General features: G+C 37.2%; 1 protein-coding gene across 17 annotated transcripts in view; it reads left to right on the top strand.

Moving 5' to 3' along the window:
* ESRP2 (epithelial splicing regulatory protein 2) overlaps positions 1 to 22,245 on the top strand; it is a 107,387-nt gene that overhangs the window by 27,546 nt on the left and 57,596 nt on the right. For 12 of the 17 annotated variants that reach the window (XM_054841135.1, XR_008579183.1, XM_054841127.1 and 9 more), the window contains 8 exons: positions 3,662 to 3,728; positions 5,564 to 5,642; positions 13,372 to 13,761; positions 14,224 to 14,298; positions 15,513 to 15,605; positions 16,354 to 16,397; positions 20,384 to 20,675; positions 21,324 to 21,528. The gene's annotated coding sequence lies outside the window, so the exon portion shown is untranslated. Of the gene's footprint in view, positions 1 to 3,661; positions 3,729 to 5,563; positions 5,643 to 13,371; positions 13,762 to 14,223; positions 14,299 to 15,512; positions 15,606 to 16,353; positions 16,398 to 20,383; positions 20,676 to 21,323; positions 21,529 to 22,245 lie in introns of those variants that run through there. The other 5 variants (XM_054841117.1, XM_054841122.1, XM_054841124.1 and 2 more) reach the window with 5 other exon arrangements.

Below are 22,245 nucleotides of genomic sequence, written 5' to 3'. Positions count from 1 at the left end.
TTTGCAGACAAAGCTTCCCACGTCTAATTTAAAGCAGAAGTTTTAGCTGTTGATTGCAAAAGTCTCTAAAGAAGTTTTAAACAAAAGCAAGGAATATATAGCCACAAAGCAATATCAAACAGCAATTTTTATCTGGAAAAATAATTTTGCAGAAACTAAAGAGTCTTCAGAGTGAACACCTACTCTTTAGGTTTTGATTTCAACATGTCTCAGAGATCAGACTGGAATCCCAGGTTATTACTTCTTACATATATAAAGAAGATTGTACACAAATAGTTGCTTATGTCCATCACATATAATCCCTCCCTTTAGAAATGAGCCCAGAGGCTACCTTAAGATGTCTTAGAAGCCCACAGAACAAAAGGAGTGGTTTTTATTCTAGTTTCAGACTAGAACAAAAAAAAAACCATTGTGGACTCAGACATGTAACAAATTAGAAATGCACTATGAAGCCTAACATTTTTCATTGATAAATACAAGTTTTAACTTTTAAAATTATTAATATGTTAAAGACCTCTGTTGTATCATCCGTGATTGTTACTTCCTGAAAGTATATTTTCTGGTATGCTGTATTATGATTTGTTGTTTTAACATCAACCCTCTGCAATTATGTTTCAAATTGGTTATATATTTTCCATTTAGATGTAAGGAGCACAATAGTACAGGACGGATTTTTTGTAGATGAGTTTGGGCAAATTGTGCTTCAGAGAAGCCGAAGAAGGTGAAGGCTACCTCTTATACATCCATCTAAAATGGATTTCCTTCTCAGTCTACAGTATTACCTTAGTTTCAGGTATTTATCATGGGCAGCTTTCTTCAGGAGTTTAAACATTGTCTCCAAGTCAGACTGCCCCTTATGAATCACTGCATTTAGAAAAAACAATCCAGTGGGAAGCTAATTTTGCTGACATATTATTCATGCCTTCACAGCTCTCCATTTTTCACCCTGTTGCTCAGTATGTTGAACTGGGCGGATGCTGTAGATGACACACACCTCTTTCACTTAGCTCTCAGTTTTATATAACACACCTATCTCATTGCCTCAGGCATTTATTTCTTTTATAACATACAATATTCACATATTCACTAGAATACAGGGAAGATGATACATATTTGGAAACTATTTGATGAGCTAATGAATTGTCATTTTATGTTTTGCTCAATCAACAAAAGGAACCCATCAGCGTACAGTAACAGTTTGTGTTTGTGTGCACACATCTGTATGTGTGTATATGCACTGTTTTATATAGGGAGAGATTGCATATATGGAGAGCGACATGTTTTTTCACAGGATAAATAAAATGTTTTTATTAAAGTCGTAAGTCAATTAAATATGTAAGTTATAAAAGCAAGGAGAATCCCTAATTGTGCAAAGAGTTTGTTCCTGCATAACTGTTGTGTGCATTATTTACTCTCATTGACTTTAATATGACCACTCCCAAGCTTAAAATTAAGTATCTGCTGAATGTTTAGATTTTCAGAGGAACCAGAGTATAAAAAGCTTCTTAAACAGAAAGCTAGTTCCAAGGATTTTTTTTTCTTTTGGAAGAATGTTCCTAATATGTATTTACTCTGCCCAATGTTATTTCTGATATCTACAACAGTTTCTTCACATGTGTAGTCTATTGCCATATGTGTATGTGTTTGAAATATGAGATGCATCTACTATCTGAAGAAACTTCAAAGTTGTAACTCCCAGAAGGATATAATTTTGTATATTAAGAAAGAAGGGCACAGCATGGTGACCTAGCGTGAATATTTATATGTTGTACACAAGTTCATGTTGTCTAATGAAGTATCATAAAGTCTGCTTTTGTGTAGTAATAGCACATAATAACCTAGAGAAAGAACAGGTTGCAGACAGCTTCTGCAGAGCATGTGATATGCTGCATGTTCACACCCTAGCATGCCCTGTAGTAGCTTGTTTGTACATCTGTGCCTATAGGCAGTAGAATCCTTGTTTCACCTTTTGCTCAAACTTCATTTAATAGGTGCAAGCAGCCAGGATGGTAGGAATAGAAAAAAATTGGTATTAAATTGGCTGAATCTAGTGTGAATACCATACAAAGCCTTCCTGACAAAGGTATATCAAAATATATATAAGGTATATCAAAAAAGTGGGGAAATTTTTAATATGTAACCAAAGTCTCTATAAACAAGAAAACAGTGAACACCACTGAGAAATGAAAATGTGAAAAAGCAGATTCTGATCTAATTGCATAATGTGAAGTTTTGAGGCTAAAGATAAAACCCAACAGGCATAATGAGATTTGCAATAGACAACACAAGTGTGCAAATCTAATGCCAGCTTCCTCTTGAAAGTGTCTAATACTTCAAGTACTATAATAAAAGAAGTGTGCTGTGGAGCAAAATAAGAAAGGAAAGGTTGGCAGTTGAGTATATTACTAATTCTACTTTACTCAGACTTTTGGGGGCGTGATTTGGTTAACATGAATAGAAAAGACATGAGAATCTGAAGACAAGTTTGAAAAGTGCTTAAGAATACTAATAGCCCCTCGTCTCTGTACATAAATGATGGCAGTGGCACAGTTCTCACCATCTAACTTAAGATATTTAACTAAGGTGGTTAAGTTACAGAACTGGTTCCCTATGACTTCAGGAGATGTCCTAAATGAAATTAAAAACTTGATGTTGCCAAAAAGGACTTCTCTTTTCCCTCCACCCTTCTCCTGTAACCCTCTCTGCTCTTGGCTACATGATCCCACTGCTTACCTTGAGCCACCTCTGGAACTCATCTGACTGCAGGTTGTTCAACCTGATAAAACAGCAAAAAATTACCCTTGCCCACCTTCCAAAGGTGCACATTTTTGCCAGGTTAGTGAGTTTTGTTGCCTGACCTTGAGATCAATCAGATAAACTCAGAGGCAACACAAGAAGGATGTGGGAGAAAAGAAAAAGAAGCTGGAAAGGAGGGACAGGACTGGATGCCCTCCCTCCAAGAACTGTTAATGTGGCTTAGCCACTTGTCACCCTCTGGACTCCCTGTTTAACCTTAGAAAGAGGGAGTAGCTCCTGAAGCAATTTAGAGGAAGATCTTACTTGTCTATCAACTACATTAAAAATTAAGGAGATTACTTTCCCAATTTATCTTCTTAAACTAAAGATTTAACTTCATGTGGTATAAATACACCACCTTCATCTTCCTTATTCCAAATCCAACCTCCAGAGCAAGCTGGAAAATATTCTATGGCCCTCAATTACTTTTTTCTATTGTTAATCTTTTCTATTTGGCATCTCTCTCATCCTTCTGGTGACATTTTCTCCTCTCAATATTCCTTTTGTTTACATTTCCAGGCATGGGGCTTTTTTATTTTACTTTATTTTTTATTGAACTCATTCACTCAGTACTTATTTTGATGTTTTCTTTCAGTGTGTGACTTTGTTTATAATTGTTCCCACTCCATCATTTGTATTAACAATATATCTTTTGTTCTCATTATTATTCCTCTTCTAGCTAAATAATTGTGTTTGCATTCTTCTGTAGTTGCTTTTGGTTACATCTGAATTTTCTACTATGAATGCTGTTTGCTAGTGGACAACATAGTTCTCTCTACAATTGCTTACTTTCTGTAAAACAGTTAATTTAGGGCATTTTTCCAATTATATATTTTTTTCTAGTTCAGTCTTTTTTTTTTTCCAGAAAAAAACGCAGGAGGTTGTAACAGATCAAGACATCGCTGGCAAATAGGAAAAAAGCCTCAGGAAAAGTAAGAGACAACACTTTTTATCAAGCCAAATTTGTTCACTCATTTGTTTAACCCCTGTCAAATAGGCTGAGTCAGAAATCTGTCTTTTTCCTGGTGTTACAGATCTAGCCAAATATTTGGTTCAGAAGATACTTCCATCAACCTATGGATTTAATTTCTCCAGTTGTGTAGCATCTTACATCTGTAGCTCCATAAACAGGAGACGCCCCCAAACAAACAGTGGCATGCCCTCATGCCATAGATGACATCGCACAGGTGCCTCAATTCAGATGTTGAGAGTGCTGGGACTGTAGGCTGGAGAGTTTCAGGCTAGGGCTGTGACTGACAGGTGTCTGTCTTCCAGTGAGATGAGGAAAGAAGAGGGAAGCTGCAGCACTGCTCAGCAAAGGTATGGAGGTCTGGCTGTATGAGAACATGTGTTCGGAAGCAATTGTTTAAATCTCATTTTCAGTGCACGAAACTTCTTAAGTCTGAAGATTATGCACAGATTTTTATATTCCCATGTTGCTTATCAGATAATCATTCTTTCTGATTTTACGGACAGAAAATGTAGTAGATTAAGTAACTTCTTTAGGATTTTTTAGATCCACAGTAGATAATTTGGAAATAGAATCAAGACTTTCTAATTCTTTGGCACCTCTTTTCCCATTAGATTGTCTGTCTTGTATACATCATACTACTCCACTGATACTTTTGCTGAACTTGTTCTTTGTATCAATGTCTTCTCTTTATATATCTCTCCTGACAGTTATAACATACATAATGATTTTAAACGTTTTTTTTTCTCCTATATCCATCCTCTTGTTTCCTCTCTCCCTTGTTTCCTTAGCCACATCTTTCAGTCATTCAAGTTCCCCCTATGAGAGGTTTTAGAGTACCTTTGTCATATTGGTGCTAAAAGAAGGAAGCTCACAATATAAAATATTGGAAGAGGGATAAAAAAGATGGGTTTGAGCTATTGTATCAGTGAGGCATTAATACAAGTCTGCTTTGTAAAACTGTCCCATGAATTTTCCTTCTGTCATAACTTGAACTTGCAAATGAAAGCAGACTCAAATAGTATTTGACACAGACCTAGTTAATTCCACTCAGTATTCTGTATGTCTATTTTCTTGCCTTTCATCCTCATAAATGCGTGACATCATGCACAAATTGAATAGTCTTTCTGACTACAAAACGAATCTGCTTTGTGACTGTCTGTGAATTGTCCTTTAACACTGTGTGAGCTACTAGTGCAATAATAACGTTATCTTTAAACTATGTCTCAACCTATTGCTGTGTAGACCATAACATAAGTGCTTTTGGAAGAATCATGGGAGCTTTAATGTCTATTGACCCTGTACATCCCTGGCATACTAAGACAGGAATTCCAAAGAATCTTCTAATGAGCTATTTATCAAGGTATTATTCACGTAACAAGCCATAAAGAGTTAGCTTCTCTTCTGGGCCAATGTTTTCTGGGTCAATGTGCACAGGTAATGTTAATCATTAACATAGTAGTGCTGAAAGAATTGTTTTGATCTATTAATGTTCAGAAGACTTTTAATTTGCTAGCATGCTAGACTCTGCAGGTCTATAGATTCCCCCAAAAATATGCAAAAATGGCATACATTCACAGGATGAGGAGCAGGCTTTTTCCACTGTGGGTGTGTGTATGTGTATGCACAGAAAATATATTAGAAATCAAGAATAAACTGAGTTTCTGCTTATAAAATTCAGGGATTGGTGATTTTCTTTCTTGTACAGTATAATACAGAATCAGATTAGTTTATTATGATGAAACTTAGTTGACCTGGTAGAGTTTGGCCTATTACATTTCCTTTCCCGTTTTACAGATGACTAAATTTTTTTCCCGTGTGATATGGAGTGAGGATTGAAGAGAACTGGCTTGCGTCCTTCAACTCCTTACCGAAAGTAAGGCAGATAAAAGTAAAATTTACTATATCTTACTAGCAGTTTTAAGGAAAGAACAACTTTGCTTCTAAATTTAGTTAAAATCAGTATGGATCTACAAAAGACAAAAAGTGAATTGTGCACAGCACTACCATAAGTATAAATGTAGATTAGGCAACTTTGCTCCTGGCACACAGATATTACTTAATACAACCACAGTATCAAACAGAAGAGATACAGCAATAGCCAGCTTTCTGTCTCATGTTCTTAATACACACAGAGATTTATTTCATTTAGTGTACTGCAATAACTGTAGCGAACTAATTTAATGGAAGAAAGAAGAAATAACACAGAGCAACAAGTCTGGTTATTTGCATACTTAATAGATTTCCTGAAGCTGGAAGTAAACAGTGTTTGTGGTATCAAAATTTCCTGCATGCAATCTTCCTCTCAACTCTCAACTGGCAGTTTACTTTAAGCATCAAAGTAAAAACATGTCTTGAGGTTGGATTTTAAGTTGAATACTAATTAATTTGAGCAGGTTTTTCTAGGTTTAAGGGATAGTATGAAAGGCAGGTTTTGGCATAAATAAATAAACAAGCAGCAAAAACTGGTGTCTAGCTGGAAATATTGGGATGACAGGTGAAAACAACTGTGAAGGCCCAACCAGATTGAGGCCTATAAAGGTAAGGATGAGGTGGGGGGGTGGGGAAGAAAGATGTTAGCAGAACCTCTGACTGATCTTAACAGCATTTTTGAAAGATTTAATTTGAAACATAATATGTGTATGACTAGCATATAAATTTGTTTTGCAGGCGTTCTGATTAGTTTTGGTAGTGTTCTGATTATTACCAAAGCAAGAGCTGATTGTACAGTCAGTCCGCAGAAACGTTTAGGAATCAGGAATTTGGACCATGGATGCACAGTTTTTTCTCTCAGTGGCAGTTTACAAAATTTGCTTACTGTGTACCTCTGTCCTCGTGTGTGGGTCCTTGGAGATGATAGTGCCACTGTTTGTGAGTTAATCAGATCAGGGAAATTATCTGTGTTAAAAATAACTCTTTTTCTTAGGGTTATCTTAACCCTGAATATCCTAAGAAAAAGGGTAATTTTTAACACAGATCAGTTACTTGATATGTTTCATCATGCAGCCTCACAAGCAGTTGTATGAACCATTGTACCAAACCCCAGAATGGGAAGAGGGAACTCTTTAAACAGACTTTGCTACAGAAAACACAGAATATCAAGACAGTCCCTTCCTTCAAGGATTTGAAAAGTAAATTTTTGTTTTCACATTTTTTCAGTGTAGAAATGTGCTTTATTGTTTCTGTGGGAGCCACTAGAGAGCAGCAAATATTTCAGGAGTGGTCAGTCATAAGTGTAACTGATAAATTGACATCAAGATGATCAGTCAGGTAATTATAGTAAAAGAAGCAGAACTGAGACACTACTTGCCTGATATTCTTACAGATACATTCTGATTGTTCTCTTTGTATAATTGCAAATAGACAATACACATTTTTGGGTGTAGTTCTACAGGTTATTTCTTTTCTGTGACCTTCAAAATTATATCTGTTCCATTCACAAGTTTAAGCAAGTGCTTAATCGTCATCACAAATAACATTTCACCAGTTTGAAAGGCAGGAGGAGTAAGAACAAATCATTGCTAGTGAGAAAGTTTCGCACATTTGAAATTTGTCAGTCAGTCTTAAAATAGAAAGTAGATTACAATCTGGTTTGTGTCGCTAAAAGTTTTTGAGAGATATTGCTTATCCTTAAGTGTTCTACTGAAAAGAAAAAAAAAATCTGTCTGAACTGGCAATTTTCATCAGCAGCAGAGAGATGGAACTTGAAGGATATGGAAGTTAGATCTAGCCTGGACTACTATAGATTATATTTTATTTCCTCTGTAGACAGATTCAGCCTTTAAGAAAGTAACTTTATGCCTTTTAAAATAACTTTCTTATTTAGGTCTCCAGAGTAGGATCAAAAATATGTATGATAAGGCTAAGTTACATTGTATTCTTTTGATAGTGAAGGCTACATGTATACACTAACCGAGCTTTGCCATAGCTGGGAGGTAGGATTACTGTACTATAGTAAGAACAATGCCAATGATTGCAGTCACAGCATGCATTATCTTACCCCACTGCTGTACTGCCGTTCCATGATCCTATTTGCATCCCACAATTTCATGAGAGTCCAGATATTTAATCATTTTGTTTCCCCGAATCTTGTATGACAGACCTTACTAGCACTTCCTACCTTGTAAGAATATCCCAGCCCACCAGCCTGGGATATCAAGAAACAAGAAGAACAAGGCAATGACAACAGAAATGTTCTTTAACTTAGCACAAATAATACTGTTGAAATTATTTAATTATTCTGGATTTATGAGACATTATTTCAGAACATTATGAAATGATCTAAAAACATGAAGCTTGTGTCACCCGAACGCAATTTTGCATTTTGGATGAGAGAGAGTTAACAGCCTGTGACTGCACTGGGGTTTCAGAAGCTCAAAAAGGATTTTTTTTTTTTTTTTTTTTTTTTTTTTGGAGTTCCCTCTATCTTGTATAGAAGTGTAAAATCTTGCAAATTTGATTTCCCAGTTTTAGAGTATCTCTTTGGTCCACTGTTTTGATCTCTTGAAAATGTGTCTCAAAGTAATAAGAAACCTTCATCTTTTTGTTGGTGGGATCACGAGCTTTCCACTGAATGGGACTGAGCATACCAAACATATTTGCATGCTGACAGGTGGGGTAGCTATTCTCCCCTTGGGGCAGGGTTGGGGGATCTTAGGTTGTGAGTAAAAACACATCTATTGCAGTGACTAATTGCTGCTGGGAAGAGCTTGCTTCATCAGTAGTTTTAGCCAGGCTAGCAATGAAGCTGGCTCTTCCCTTTGTGTCAATTTAGGATGAAAATTAAGAGAATCAACTGAAAAATCTTTTATCAGAATCCTAACCAGACTGAACAAAATGGTTGGAGCTTTTGAGAGTTTAACGTTTCAGGTCACCAGAGGAATTAAGTAGATACTTTAAATACAGCTTTCCTTTTTCACTGTCATGATCATTAGTTTTCACACGTGAACTAGTGCATATGGGCATAAAATGAGAAGAAATTAACATGGTTCTGTTCTTAGCTTTGCCTCAGGACTTGGTTTAATGATCAGGTCCAGCCCAGCTTCAGCTGGCTCATGAGATCTTGAGAGCTGCGTATCTGCTACTGTCTGTACTCAGAGGATGACTGACAGCTCGGATTCATAAGCAGGGACGCTTTGCTTTGGATGATTGCAGTCGTTTGCACCCATACTCTCCACCTTGCTGGTCTTCAGGGAAGCTGCAGCCATTCACACGGTGGTTGCTGAATTTTTGCATATTTTTGGATATATTTTTTCTATATTTTACAGCCTGCCATGTTAAAGAACACCAAAATCTGTGATATTTATGTTCAGCGTGTTGGATTGTAAATTGCAGCAATACAGCTGCTGCTTCACAAGCTTCCCAGCTGCTTCACAAGCAACTGTGCTTAACCTCTGCAGAGAGCATAGAGGCAGGATGCACATCAAGCTTAGCTTCTTTGTTAGTCAGAACTGCAAAGCCATTCTCAGATCACCTCCTAGATTGCAGTTTGTAGCAAGATGTTCCGAAACTGTGGTAGGTCGGGGGCTCATCCACAGGCAGCTGAACCTCTGTGCAGCTGAAATGAAGTATATACCTAGGAACAGTATTTTCATCAGCATCCTAAGCTCGCGCATCCCTCTGATTATTCAGTTGCCTTCTGATCATTCAGTTAACTTCAGGTGTCTCATCTGTAACATGGGCATAGGAAAGAAACACGCCTAGAGTATTTTGCTTTCATTGTTGCACTAATGTAGTACTGGAGTAACACTGATATTAGTGGAATGTTCAAAGCAAAGCAAATTCCCAAATAAAAATGCTCTCTGCTTTACATAACTGATATTTTTTCCTAAGCAAATAATGACATTTTACATATGGCACTAAAAGACAAGATCCTTGTTCTTTCAGCCATGCCTGGGGATCTATACATCCCTGAGCAACACAGAACAGAATGTAAAGCCTGTCCTTGAGCCCAAATCCCTGCTGCCCAACTCTTGTTTTCTTGATCTTTAGTGGAAAAAACTGATGCTAAAAGCTGAGTCATATTCATTTATATCAGTCTATCATCACAAAATAATTAGACATCATGGTTTTGTAAGTTTCAGAACCCAAAACTTCTGTGTAAACCTGAAGTCCTTTATATTAAATTTCCAAGTGAATATAACAAAAAGTTAGAGCACCAAGTTTACGTACGTAAATGTAATCAGTGGCAATAATTAAAAGGCCCTTATAATTAATTTGGTAATTATAAACAATGCAACAATTAAAAGGCCCTTATAATTACTTTGATAATTATATTTTTACATGATTTATATATATTCAGTCTTTCGTATGTTGAAGATCGTTTGTATGTTATTAACTGTGCTGTATAAAGTAGATGACTTAGTTTTTTATAAGACACTAATTGAGATCCCTGTCTTCCTGAGGTGATTATTTACCCTGGGCCAGGGTCCAGGTCTCTCAGGTAGCCTGGGCTATCCTCGCTCAGAGTCCAGTTCCACAGCAATTTAAGATGACCAGGATGATCTCTGTCAGCACAGCGGTAGCTCCATCCCTCCCATCCCCTGCCATACACATCAACCTCTCCCCATCAACCACAACCTTTCACTACCTGATTTGGGGGTTATATTTGTTCTGTCAGAGTCAATCAAGCCAGATTTTCACACATTTTTATCTTTGACTTGGCCATTCTTACTGTAAAGATCCAGGTCATCTTTTTATATGACAGTAGTTTTCTGGAGAAAGGAAAGTTTCAGTGATTGGTAGTAAAGAAGTTTTCTGTCATGAAGCAGTCTGCTAAGTGAAAGGGAACTTTCAAGAGCTGTCCAGATGTTGTAGAAAGGGAGGCTCAGGGACCAGTCAGTGGCTCTTGTAATATACAAGCAATATATACATTTCTTCAACTTTGAGTGTTGACATCTGTTAAAGCCAATCAATTCTTACAGGCTTTTTAAAAGAATCTTAGTGAAAATTAATCTTTTACTAAAACATTTTTGTAGAAAGAACTGTTTGAAACTACTTTAACCTTATGTAAAAGCAAAGTAAAAAATAAACAATAGAAGGCTTGTAGATTTGTAAACAATGGCTTTGATAGAATTACATAGACTTATTTTTTTCCAATTTGCATTTTAATGAAAAAAATTCAATTGTTTTGTTTTTCTATTTGCATATATATTTTAATTTGGAGAAAAAGTCTTTCTGACAGTATTAGATCGGACTTCTGATGAAAGTGGCAGCTTTTTGGAAAAAGGCAAACCAAGATCTTTCTTGCCTGCAGTCATCAAAAATCCCTGATTCCCTATGAAAGAAGAATGTCAGTCCCAGGTGTCATTGCCAAATTCCAGCATAATTACATTTCCTACCTAAATTGTCACCTCTAATTTCAATTAGACAAGGTTTTCTCCACTTTCTATGTTAAGATATCAGTGTTACTGGTTCCTTCCCTTCAGGCAGCTGACCTAACCTCAAGGGTGACCGCATTTCAGTGTGGCACAGACAGATCCTGTAAACAGTGTGTGCCTTGTAATTGCTTTGTAAAACTTCTTCTGTGTCTGTAGAAACAAAAAGCAATGGAAATGTGAGATCATGCTATTATGAACAGACAGTAGCATAGGAGTAGAGATTAGTAAGATATCATTTCACAGGATAATATTCAGTGTTCAGTAGTATGATAGTATTCAGTATTCCAAATATGACAAGGTAAAAGAAATACACTGAAAGGCAACAAAAGCCTAATAAAGAGCAGCTAATATGCAGACACCTTAACTTGCAGGAGATTGACCATCAAAACCTAAAAGTCAGTTCCAACAAGCTTTGACTAGTGAACTATCTGGCTAGCTGGGGAGGAGATAATAAATAAAATCTAGACAGCTCAATCTTCTCTGTCCCTACCCGGGGGCTTGCCTGCTGATGGGAAACGTCAGTTGTGTTACAAAGCTATTGTAATCCACAATCCTTGGACAGAACAAAGATCATGGAATATACTAGGTAAAATTAAAGGAGCTTTGCCACAGATCCCTTTGATCCACTCTGATGATCAGTGTTTGCTGTTATATGAGGTTCTAATCTGAGTTCAGGAAACCATTATTCCTGTCAGAAGCAAAAGTTGGAGGACAGCATTTTTGGGGTGTGATGAACTGGTAGTTGAGATATTAACCAGGAAAAAGGCAAAATGTAATATACGCTGAGATAGTAGAGTATGGTTTCCAACTTTGTTGAAGTGTGGATAAACATACAGACTGGGTTATAGGGAATTTTGAAAAGCAATCTGTATTACACACAGTTATACTGGATAAGACCCTGAGAAGAAATAGTTTCTTTCTTTTTACATCACAGACTTAATATAGAAGCATCTCAGAAGAAGATCAGGACCAAATAAATAAATGTAATTCCAATTAACATAACAGAAGGCCTATCTATGTGTACACACAGCTGCTCTATCAGGGTTCAGGGTTCTAAACCATCAACAGGAAAGCCACAAGGGTAATTACAAAGTAATTCAGTTCTTACCCATAACAAAGGACCAAATATCACACTTGATTGCACTAATCTTATTACACTCAAAAAGATATATAGATGAGTACTTTAGATTGTGAATCTCTCTGTTCTTCTGTACTTAGCAGCATTTTCCAGAAATTCTGAAATCATTTGGAAGCTTTTTTTCCTATACAGCTCAGTTAAAACCTAGAGATTAGCTGAGGTGGATGACTGTCAAGCTTGGAGAGTGCTGTTATCAATGCAGCGAGCAGCAGTGCCTTCCATTGAATGGCCTTGTCTCCGATTGCTTCACCATCACCTGTCTGGATACCTAGAGGGCTTATTTCTCTACCACCAATACAGGAAAGGGTCTTACTATCCTTTGTGAGAAGAGGGGAGTAAGACAGTAAGAGAGGAAGAAAGGTGAAAGTAGATACAAGGCAGTTCTGGATTAGGAAGCTCAAAGGCAAACTGAGTGATCCCTGTACTGGTACCTGGGGTATATGCAGATTGTCATGTTTGCTTCCTTTCCTAGTCAGATAAGGGGATTTGTATTAATCCCTTCTCTAATTTCACTGAGGTTCAAGGAAACTTTAGATGAAGACTCTCCCATAAAATATATTCCCCATACAGCTTGCTCAGAATTGCACAATGTAAATATGATAGAGTAACACATTTATAGTAGCAGGGTTTTTATAGTAGCAAGAGGTTTAGAGAGTCTGAGGATTGGTCGTTCATGACATGTTTGACATACAGAATCAAAATAAGATTTTTCTGGCCTCATCATGATAACTAACTTTGGGTCTGAACCAGCTGATATATTTAATGATATCCCCCTCTTTACCTTCCCAGTCTGATAAAACAGGGTTTTTTTTCTTTTGTTTGTATATTCCAAACACATAAACAAAAGCCAGGATGTATAAAAGGTTCCCCAAAGTAGAAAAGTTACTGACTTTGTGCTTCCAAGCTTGGCCTCAACTACGGGCAAGGCCAGTGACTGCTTTTGGTTCCCTGTATCTTGATGGTTCATTGACATCTCTAGAAGAGGAAGCCTGAAGTTTAAGAAAATAAAAGATAGGTTACTCTCATTGAAAGCTCATCCCTATGAAGCCTTCATTTTAACTTTTTTCATGGCTTATTATTTATTTCAGTGTCTGAGTGCCTGTGACAGAAGTTCTCCAAGACTTATCCTTTAATTTACCTGGCTCCCTCACAGCAGAGAAGACAGAAAAATAATCTGATGTTTTCACCATAAAATGCAGAAGTCATCTTTAACTTCCCTCAACAAATTTTATTCTCGTATGACAACATCATCAAGTCATTTGAGCCTGCTGGAAATAACCAGATTGATTGTTACCCTTGACCTCTGAGAGCTCCTAAAAATTATCCTGAGCAGTGCTACATGTGAACTAAAAACAGAAATATGGAGTAAACCAGTTACACTGGTACAACTGGAGCCAGGTGATGAATTCTGGTCATCTCCTACCTCACAAAAGAACAGCACCAATTGTGTATCTGAAGACATTTTTTTTCTGCATCTTGTAAGTACAAGTTTCAGTTTCATTCCTAATCCAGATTATACTCATAAATTATGGTTCTGTTATATTTTGGAAGAAAAAATATTTTAGGAAAATAGATATGCATGTTAATTTCTCTTTGAATTAAGTGTTAATTGAGTGGCACTCTTCAGAAATTATTGCATATAATCATTCTTATGGATTTTACTAATCAAAAAAGTAGAGAATAGTATATGTTGGGAGCAACCTCTGTAGGTCAGTGATACAATCAAGTTACACAGGGCTTGTCCAATAAAGATATGAGTATCTCCAACATGGAGATTTCACAACCTCTCTGGGTCCATGTTTGGACATTTGACCACCTCATGGTTAAAAATACATCTCCTAATATGTCATCAGAGTGTCCTTTTCTGCAGCCTCTGCCCCTGTCCTTTTACTCGTCCTCCAGTCTGATTCTGTCTTCTCTATACTTTTTACCCTTTGCAGCTTAATCTATTTATAAAAATTCAACATCCTCAGAGACTGAGATAAGGAATATTTCAGAAAAGTTTTATTCAAATGGTGAGTGTACATTTCTGATTTTACCTGTAACCATTAAGATTAATGCACATTGAAATATTTTCTGTTTTCAACAATAAGAAGTCAGTGGTAATGTCTAACATAAAGCGATCATTTCTTGCTTTCCAAAACTGAAGAGCTTGGTTATTATAATATTTATTTTTAAAGAAAAGCATTGCCCCCAGGCTGTAACTGTAAATCAGTTAATATTTTTCTATTTTATTGTAAAATACAGTATTTAGTGTTACTAGGGAAGACATTGATTGTTCACAATGAAGATAAGTTACACATGAACCGATGTATATCTATAACCTATGTGCAGAGAGTTAGAATAGTGGCTGCACTAATGGCCTTTATTGCTCTGATCAGCATCACCTGGGGCCTCCACTCACACCCCTTGCCAATTGGCCCAGGAGCCCTATATCAGCTCAGGCCTGGGATACTGATCCTGGCTGAGCTCCCTGTCAAGGAGCAGTGAGAGTGTTTGGGAGGGGGCAGTAACCCTGGAGGCATGGGTGGCTATTGCACAGGTTGCCCCTTTACTGTGAAAGGGCTGGTCCTGCAATACCTGACTTAGGTGTGCAGAGGTTGTGATCCTTCAGCAGTCCCAGATGAAGCATGTTAACAAACCAGGGACTATTCTGGGAGTCCTGGTTGTCAGGAGGAGGAGGACATGAGGCTAGAGGTCACACTGGAGAGAGACAAGCTAACTATGACGAAGGTTCATGTACAGAATAGCTAAAGAAAGGGCTCAGGGCTGAGCTGAAATGGCCTCTTGGGCCTGTAGGCATGTTATGTGTGTGGAAACTCCAGTTGAGTCTGGTTGCCTGAGGCCTGCTAGTGTACTTGGGCACTGACAGTGAATATTGTATAGGGAGAAAGTAAAAAAAGCTTTTCGGAAGTACCTTGCCACAGTTAATCTCCTGAATGAGTAAAATGATAGGTAAGTCAAATGGTTTTAACAGAAGTGGAGTTTATATGGTAAGAATCAGAATGGGATTGTTATCTGTATACTTGGTTTTGTTGTCTTTCTGGTACAATGTTCTCTATGGGCCATCTATTAAACAAGGAAGGATTGCTGTGTGACTAGCTCAGTGCTGCAGTTTTTGCACTAAGAAGCAGTAATAAATATTCTGATCTGAAATAAGACTTCTTTCACTGGCTGCTTTCCTATGTGCTGCCTCATCCTGCTCACATATGCAATTTTCTTCCTTCAGGAAAGCATCAGCCATTCCAGTGCAGATGAATATGTAAAAGAATAGCAACAGGACTAATTTACTACTCCATTTCTGAATGTGGATAGCTGAGAGGTCAGTTACTAGCCTTGCAATTTCATTCTCTACAAGATGTTGTTCAGTGTTGTGTTGCCTAACTTATGTGGGTCAGATACTGTTTTACTAACTAGTTCTGACACAGTATTGTAAATTAGCTTGTAATAGTGTATAATTAGAAGGTAAGCAACTGAGGCTTATCGTTCCCAGCAATAAGCTAAATTCTGAGCTTCGAGGCATATCTTAAGCCTCCATCTTTTCACCTAATATGTCCTAAAGATTTCAAAAGGTAGTGTAGCTCGTCTTGTGACTCTGGCATCTCTAATATCTAGCTCTTCTGACTAAAGTGAAAGAACAGCTGAAAAGATTTGCATAGTGCACTAGTTTTCCTGTGAGCAATTACTGTATTTGTTAGAGTGGTGATGTAGGTTCACAAATTGTAGATTTTTCAAGTTGTGAATGGAACAGGAGTTCCTAGAAGACCTTCATATTAGAATATGATGTATCTGGGAAATCGTGCATCTATTTAGTGTGGGAAACTTGTAGCATCTTTGAAGAATTAATAAATAAGGCCCAAGATAAATATCACTGTCAGAAATTTGTTTTTTCTTCCCTTTGCTTGGGACAAATCAAACACCCTGTGGCTATTTCTTCTTTCTTTGCTTTTTTGCATTTCCTCTAAGCCATTACCCGAATGTAAATGTTTCAGGATTAAATCAACTTTTATGGCAGAGGTCAATGTTACTGGCTTATTATCTTTCTACTGTCTTTCTTCATCCATGTTCAGAGGCCAGCATGTGGTAAAGAGCATCCTGGACAGCACTGTGCAAGGTATGAACAGGTATCTGCTGCAACTGCAGCACATTGTTACAGCCTAGGTAGCTCCTATGGTGAACCACTAGAGGCTGCTCAATAAACACAGCCTCACCTCTTGAGGCTGGATGAGATCATGTGTATGACTGAAGAAAAACACTATTAGACCAGTTGCCTAAAAGACAACACGTTCTTCCTTGTGAAGAGTTACAAGAATAGAAGTTAAGTGGAAATTCCTTTTCTGATTTCTGTGTCACTTTATTTCCTGGTTATAAGTGTTAACAGTTGAAGGCAAGATCTTGCTGACTGATGCTATTTCTATTATACATAGGCCAATCTGCTTGATGAAGTTGAGGGGAAAACAAAAAAAGTATGCACAGGAACAAATTAGAACTGCAAAAATATCAAGAGATTTCAGGATTTCATCCTTGGCCATCCTGAATAACTGCTTGGGGGGGGGAAGTGTGTGTGTATATATACTTATATAATATACATTTTAAATGTGTGTGTGTATATACATATGCATGTTGTTGAGGAAAGGGATCCTGACAAATCCATTGATCCTTCTGTCCTCCTGTTTGTCATCCACTGGAGTTCCTTGTTAAGCTCAGATGAGAAACAAATTGTTTTCTGTTCACTGGAACTGCTGTCTCTTCTGTTGGTGAAGCCACTGAATACTTTATTTTGATGCTTAATAAGGTCATACAGGGAATCACTATAGATATTGTATTAAACCCTGAATCCCTGAACTTCAAAAACATTATCTAGGACATTTCCAGCTAAGAACAACAAAAATTATACAGATGTCATGAGGTCTGATAATCAGAAGGAACTACATCATAGAAATTAATTGCTTTTACCAGAATCTAGAGATAAATGGAAAGGAAGAAGAGGTAAAAAAGTATCAGAAGCAAATGTGGGCTCTAGAATCACTTCCCAAAATGGATGTCACTGGAGTTCTGACACTTTCATCACTAAATCTAGTACTGTGGAGCTGAAGAGACAGTAGTCAGAAACTCAGTGCTGACTCATCTGGGGTGTTAAATGTTGCATTAGTTAAGCAACAACAATTGAGAAAAGCTGTTTCCTGGAGATTAACAGGTGATGGGGAAGGCTTCATGGCTTGAGGCTGCTTTTGTTATTAAAAGGTGGGATGGGGAGGAAAAAAGCTGGCTGCATGGTATTTATTCATGAGCAAAGCTGGTTAACAAATAGGGACAGGATGTTTCTAAAATGACTATTCCAGCCAGCAGATTGGAATCTCTTCTTGAAAACCTGAATCACTTTGTAGCAGGCTAAAATTATACTTAGAGAAAGCAACTGCTCAAAAGGGTATGTCTGTGCATACTGCTATAAATGCACATTCAGAACTACTTAAAGGGAACACCTAAAATACATATGCTCATGCATCTGATGTGTTGAAAAGGTCTTCCCTTCATACCATCAGGTTTTTGTGATATTCTGGGAAACAAACACTGACATTCTTGTCCAAGATCAGTTTCTGTCTCATACATTGATGATATAAAATGTTTAAGGGTAGTGCTGTACTATTCTTTTTCTTCAGATGTTACATCCTTTAGTGCTTTAGCTATCACTCTAAAAGATTTGAAAATGTAAAATTCCAAAAGTAATTGAAATACAGAGGCTGAAATAGTTGCTGTGGATATTTCAAAATACTAAGTAGCTATGAGTGCATGACCCATTAACTAATGAAGAGTTTGGCTGCTTACTGTATAATCTCACTTTATTGCATTGTCTCCTTCTGTACATGCATCTGAAGTAAATAACTGTTATGTCTTTAGAGCAATATGGTCTGTACTAAACTGCTTAGGATGTATGCCATAACATTTTAGTTATGACACCTTAAGGAAGCCTGTTCTTACATCCCTTCTCATACTACCATTATATTTGTTTGAAGGACTCTGTAAGGACATAAACCATGATCATTCTTCTTGGTGGCAGTACTTCCTAAAGCAGCTTACAGTTAAAACAGCATTTCCAGCCCCAACTGACCTCCAAAAAGAAAAAGGTTGTGAAACTGCAACTTAATTTATCTAAAGGATAGTTAGGGAGTCAAGGCTTCTGAAAATTCCCTGAAAAATTTACTTGCCAAAACAAGTTTTAAACTCCTGGTTACAAACACAAAATCAACTTTTTATAGTGTTTAAGTAATGAGGGATGTTGCGTCATGGCTTTGGTCAGTCTTATGGTTTGCTGAAGGGAGGACACTCTACTCTCACTCCTGACTGTATGCCCCTCTATTTAGGCTCTGGCAGTAACAGACTCTCTAGAACAAAGTCGGCCCAATGACCAAAAGGTCTTTTACTGGTGAATTAACAAGTTGCTGGAGTCTGACCATAACCACAGCAGGTACAAAGACATGGGATATATAAGCGTGAGGAAGCAAGAAGGACCTCCCACTTCTGGCAGTGACAAGCTGTCAAACCAGCTTAGCTGTAGTATTTAACTTCAAAAATTGTATTCAGAAGCTTTGCTTGAAAAGACAAGTGTCAAAGATTTTTCTCAACAGAGTTTAAGTTCACAATTCAATTCAAACTTGCAAGTGGTCCTGTGATCCTGTTGTCTAATAACTATTCAAACCATTAAAGTTTTAGACTTCAGTATTATCTCTACATTAAAGTTTTAAAAATTTCCCTTGGTAATACAATGCAATGAAACAAAACATGCAGAGGCTTAAATACTCTCAGCTGGTTTTGCAGTAATCTTACCATGCCCACTAAGATGAAAAGTGGCAGAGCAATGAATCAGTTTACTATGACTTTTAGTAGCTTCTTAAACTCTAGTCCAGCATTCCTTTAGCAATGCTGCTGAGACTATTGAATATGCTATCACCCATAACCTGTATTTTTGTTCCTGTTATCTGGAGCAGTTCTGAGCAGCAGAACTACAGAGCAGTTCTGGCAGCAGAAAGGATCATATGAATGCTCCCTGCTACTCTATGAGTAAAACTGTCCCAAATGTCATAAAATGTCTCTGTTGGCTGTTTAAACTCAAGCAGATGACTCTGAAGGAAATTAGATAGGGTGTATCTGCCTTTTCTGACAGTAGACCCAAGGCAGCTGTGCTTTCTGCTGCAGAAGCTCTGACAAGAAAATGGCATGTATTACTGGTTTCAGCTGACAAAACTGTTCGCAAAGTAAACTTTATCTGTACCAATTCTGGAAACATTTTCCTTACTGTGAGGCTGAATAGATCTTTGAAATGCTTTTGGCAGGCCAACTATTAGTACATACTTCTGTATTAACTAGGTACAATTCACACAGACTGTGAAAAATTATTTGCTGTGGGCCACATGAGAGCTGAAGTAAGTTGTGAATTGCCTTCTGGATCATAGCTTGACTACCCTGATCTAGATAGTAGAAAATGTTCAAGCAGAGGATGCCATATTATTCAGCTGTAAGGTTTAATGTAGTAGGTGAAAGCTAAACTGAGCATTTAACGTAGATAGATGCAGTGTTTCTAATAACAAATACTGTGACTGCTGAGTGGACTGTAAATTTTCCTGTTGGTTTTTCAGAGCCATAATTCAAGACAAAAGATTTTTTTTCTAAGTAGTTGAAGTACTCCTTTTTTCCTCTTGCCTCGTTGAAACAAGCTGTACAGCAGTGCAACTGCAACAGCAGTATGTTTGCCCTCTTGCCTTGGGTGTATTGCGCAGTCACTGCCTAAGAACATTTTCAAAGGTGACCTAATTCTGGGTGGGCTATAAAGAAAAATGTCTGTTTAAAAAGGGAAAGGAAAAAAATATCCATGGACTCCTCAAGGCTTCTATCTATCACCTCTATATTATGTAAATCTTGTATCTGATTCCCACATGTCATTATTATATGTATATAAACATACATATTTTATATTTAAAATTGGATGTGTCTATTATCCTGTGGTTTTCTTTGTAGTGCATATGAAGTGTGAGACTTATTACTGTTTGAACATGCCTCCTATGCTTTTTAGATACATCTACTTGTTTTGATATTCTTCTTCAGGGTAGAAAATTCAAATTGGTCCAGAGAACACACAAACCTGGGGGAAAAGTCTAATCATTGCGTAGAATTTGACTGTCATCTTCCCAAGACATTAAGGAGAATTATTAGAATTAAGGTGAAGGAAGCAAAGAGAAACAGAAGGCAAAAGATATTCTGCAAATGTTGAGCAGAGACTTCTTCTATAATGCTTTGTAAAACAAAGGCAAGAATCTCTTCATGTGAAGTCAGTCATTTAAGACTGACTTTGCAAATCTGAATGGCATTTGATCAGCACAGCGGTTCAACCATAAAAGTAGGTACAGCTTAATGTTACATCCTTCTACTATTACCTGAACAACATAAATTAGTATAGATTACTATTTGAATGAGTCCATAGGAGAAAATTCATGATGAGATGTTGGTTCAGTTGATAGCACTTACTATTTGATTTGGAGGTAAGACAGTAACTGCAGAGCACTGGTATGGGATACTGCGCCACTACCATCTTTCAGAGCATTTCTTGTAAGAGGTTCATAGTTTCATGGCGAAACACAAATGCATCATGATATTATGTCTACTTAAAGACCTCCCACACTAATTTCAGCTTTTTAGAGCATACTTCACTGCATGCCTAAGCCAGTGTGTAGTCTTGCAGAAATTAAATGACAGTTAACGTTCCATTAATATAATTCTGCCCTTTAGCCATGGGCAAAGGACACAGTTTTAGAATTTTCAAAATGAAAATTAAGGTAAGTATTACAAATAACCTTAAAACCTGCATTCACTGCAAATCTTACCATGGTGGAATAAAATGCATCCAAATTGTGCAAAGGAATAGGGTATATCAAGCATGACACTGGCAATGCATTCTTTATTCTGAATGGATCCAGAGTACAGGAAGTATAACTAATTATATAAAGACAATAGCAATAAAGCTTTTCCTTTCTTTAACTTTCAACAGGAATTCATCCCAGTACTGTTCAGGACTACTAAATTAATTTTTACAAGGTCCACTGGAGTCTTTTATTTGCTGACTTCTACTGAGTCTGCACAGCAGGAAGCAATAGTTGAACTTGAATGCAACAAGTTAGCTCTGTGCTGAATGCTGCTGTCACAACTGACATCTGTCATGTCACAATGAAACTTCTTGAGAAACTGCACAAATGGTAAGAAATAAGAGATCTTCAGGAATGTGGTTTATGTCACATTTGGGATCTTTGCATGGCCTGGGAAAAATTCAGTCGTGATCCAGCTTTAGTCTAAAGTCTGCCATCGGAGTTGACTTGATATACACAGAGTTCTTTTCTACATTATTAATCAATGGAAGCATATCCTTATCTTTTCCAAAGGCCGTGTCAAGCAGATGTCTCTTCAATTGTGGCTAAAATATAATTTCACACTATTTTCAAGGAGGAGCAGATATCCTGAGTTTCTGAATCCTCACAGAGAATTCTGCCAGTCATGCCTTTTATTATATTAAGGATATAAAATTGAGGCACATGGACTGCAACTGTGGCTATGTGTTGGCATGTATGTACACCGAGGAAGAAGTAATGAGAGAAAAGGATAAGAGATTATACACCCATTCTATGTAGTACTTGTAGTTCATAATCCATATATGAAAAATAAAATTGCTTTGAGTCAAGCAGTTCAGAAGTAATCCTTTTTTGTACTATGAACTTCATTTTATTAAGTTTTTAAGATGCAGCCTTATGCAGAGTATGTGACAACAGCCTAATCCAGATGGAAAGCAATTATTGAGGGCTACACAAGGAGCAACAGTTGTATAGGTGTAGTAACATCGGAGTGAAGCTGCTTAAACATGAAGGCATTGCTGGGAGGAATGGAGGAAAGGTATCATAATGGAGCATTTATGTGGAAGG

Source organism: Grus americana, chromosome 13 (genome assembly GCF_028858705.1).
Source record: "Grus americana isolate bGruAme1 chromosome 13, bGruAme1.mat, whole genome shotgun sequence".
In the NCBI taxonomy this organism is placed as follows: Eukaryota; Metazoa; Chordata; class Aves; order Gruiformes; family Gruidae; genus Grus; species Grus americana.
This window is presented reverse-complemented; position numbering and strand designations above follow the sequence as displayed.